We start from the raw sequence: 2,836 nt of genomic DNA, 5'->3' as shown, positions 1-2,836 counted from the left end.
AATACTTCACTATAGCCCAGAGCTTATGCTTAACTTTAGTGTTAATACTTCACTACAGCCCAGAGCTTATGTTTAACTTTAGTGTTAATATTTCACTATAGCCCAGAGCTTATGTTTAACTTTAGTGTAAATACTTCATTATAGACCAGAGCTTATGTTTAACTTTAGTGTTAGTATTTCACTATAGCTCAGAGCTTATGTTTAACTTTAGTGTTAATATTTCACTATAGCCCAGAGCTTATGTTTAACTTTAGTGTAAATACTTCACTACAGCCTAGCGCTTATGTTTAACTTTAGTGTTAATACTTCACTATAGCCCAGAGCTTATGTTTAACTTTAGTGTTAATACTTCACTATAGCCCAGAGCTTATGTTTAACTTTAGTGTAAATACTTCACTATAGCCCAGAGCTTATGCTTAACTTTAGTGTTAATACTTCACTACAGCCCAGAACTTATGTTTAACTTTAGTGTAAATACTTCACTACAGCCTAGCGCTTATGTTTAACTTTAGTGTTAATATTTCACTATAGCTCAGAGCTTATGATTAACTTTAGTGTAAATACTTCACTACAGCCCAGAGCTTATGCTTAAATTTATTGTAAATACTTCACTACAGCCCAGAACTTCTGTTTAAATTTATTGTTAATATTTCACTATAGCCCAGAGCTTATGTTTAACTTTAGTGTTAATACTTCACTACAGCCCAGGGCTTATGTTTAACTTAAGTGTTAATACTTCACTGAGCCACTTTTTCTCTCATCCAATGCGTGTTGACGACCTAGATTTAATTGGGAAGGTTCTATTTTGACCAGGTGAAAGAAGTTGATGATTGTAGGGCGAGAGAAGTCCAGTCGTTTAGGTCAATCCCTGGTGGGCGGACAGACATCAAGGATAAGTGAAAATACATTCAGGGTAAACAGAATGGAAGTAGAGATAATGTAGGAAGCCTCGTGTGTGTGAGATGGTTGGGTTATTAGATTCTAGGCATAATGTAGGAAGCCTCGTGTGTGTGAGATGGTTGGGTTATTAGATTCTAGGCATAATGTAGGAAGCCTCGTGTGTGTGAGATGGTTGGGTTATTAGATTCTAGGCACAATGTAGGAACCTCGTGTGTGTGAGATGGTTGGGTTATTAGATTCTAGGGATAATGTAGGAAGCCTCGTGTGTGTGAGATGGTTGGGTTATTAGATTCTAGGCACAATGTAGGAAGCCTCGTGTGTGTGAGATGGTTGGGTTATTAGATTCTAGGGATAATGTAGGAAGCCTCGTGTGTGAGATGGTTGGGTTATTAGATTCTAGGCATAATGTAGGAAGACTTTATCAAAAAGTGTGGAACAGTCTTTGGGTACTCCATTAACGTTAACAAAAGTAACTACCGACTTTATCAAAAAGTGTGGAACAGTCTTTCGGTACTCCATTAATGTTTACAGAAGTAACTATTTATTGTCAATTATTAACAGAAAACAAACCCCTTGGAACTGAAGGCCTAACGGCTGAGTGGTTAGTTACAAGTAACTTGGAACTGAAGGCCTAATAGTTGAGTCGGTTAGTTACAAGCCTCCTGGAACTGAAGGCCTAACGGTTGAGTGGTTAGTTACAAGTCCCTGGAACTGAAGGCCTAACAGTTGAGTGGTTAGTTACAAGTTCCCTGGAACTGAAGGCCTAACAGTTGAGTGTTAGTTACAAGTTTCCTGGAACTGAAGGCCTAACGGCTGAGTGGTTAGTTACAAGTCCCCCTGGAACTGAAGGCCTAATAGTTGAGAGGTTAGTTACAAGTCCCCTGAAAATGAAGGCCTACCGGTTGAGTGGTTAGTTACAAGTCCCCTGGAACTGAAGGCCTAATAATTGAGCGGTTAGTTACAAGTCCCCTGGAAATGAAGGCCTGACGGTTGAGTGGTTAGTTAAATTTCAGTCTCAGATTGGTAATTTCCTGCTCAAGGTTTTTAATGAATCTCTACAGACAGGTGAATGTTGTAGAAATATGAAAACAGCAGTAATGAAATTAATACCTAAAAATGTGAATTTGGTCGAGTTAAACAATTGGATACCGGTATCACTTCTATGTACTAGTTATAAAGTATCTTCTAAAGCCCTAACAACCAGAGTGAAACGTGTTACGAGTCGTTTGATTGATGACAACCAGACGTACTCTGTTCCAGATCGATGTACTTATGATAACATACATGCTATGTGTGATATAAAAAAACCTTGTAAACAAAAATAATGAATGTTTATCATTCTACCTTATAAACCATAACTATTTAAGAAAGGTACTCAAAAAATTTGGTTTGGCGAGAAAATTATAAGAGCAGTTGACACAATGAGTTGGGTTCAATTTCAGCTATGAGAAGCGTCATCTCACAAAAAGTTTAAGGGGGGGGGGAGGCTGATCTCACCTGGACCCTCTCAATTCAGCTGGGGCTCCACACACTGACGTATCTTGCGTATATGTGTTTATTTGGCCTGACTAGCGACGTTTCACAAACACTGCCATCTGGGACTCCCCTCGAGCTCGATGGGGCCACCACAGACATTACTAATTCTTATGTAGTTAATGTCTCGGTTTCATCTTCAACTATTGCGACAAGAAAAACCAGTAACTGTTATTTACATTAGCTATAGAACCCCTTTTTTTTATAATGTAATAAAGAAAATTAGTTATTTAGGATCAATTATTTACATTAGTTATAGAACCGTTTTTTATAATGTAAGAAAGAAAATTAGTTATTTAAGACCAATATCATTTTTTAGTGATCAACAAAAACTTATTTCATTTATTGTTTTGACTTATTTTATCTTTTTACGATATGACAATAAAAATATTTACATTAGGTG

The 2,836-nt window shown here is 37.2% G+C and overlaps 1 protein-coding gene across 1 annotated transcript in view; it reads right to left on the bottom strand.

Annotated features, from left to right (window-relative positions):
• The window catches only part of LOC106464651 (elongation of very long chain fatty acids protein AAEL008004-like), a 42,548-nt gene extending 40,132 nt beyond the window's left edge, over nt 1-2,416 (bottom strand). Inside the window, exon 1 of the mRNA XM_022392402.1 lies at nt 2,398-2,416. The gene's annotated coding sequence lies outside the window, so the exon portion shown is untranslated. The remainder of the gene's footprint in view (nt 1-2,397) is intronic.
• Nucleotides 2,417-2,836: the final 420 nt, after the last annotated feature.

Source organism: Limulus polyphemus, unplaced genomic scaffold, assembly GCF_000517525.1.
Source record: "Limulus polyphemus unplaced genomic scaffold, Limulus_polyphemus-2.1.2 Scaffold1710, whole genome shotgun sequence".
Taxonomy (NCBI): domain Eukaryota; kingdom Metazoa; phylum Arthropoda; class Merostomata; order Xiphosura; family Limulidae; genus Limulus; species Limulus polyphemus.
Note: the sequence above shows the minus strand (reverse complement) of the source record. Positions and strands in the feature narration are given on the sequence as shown.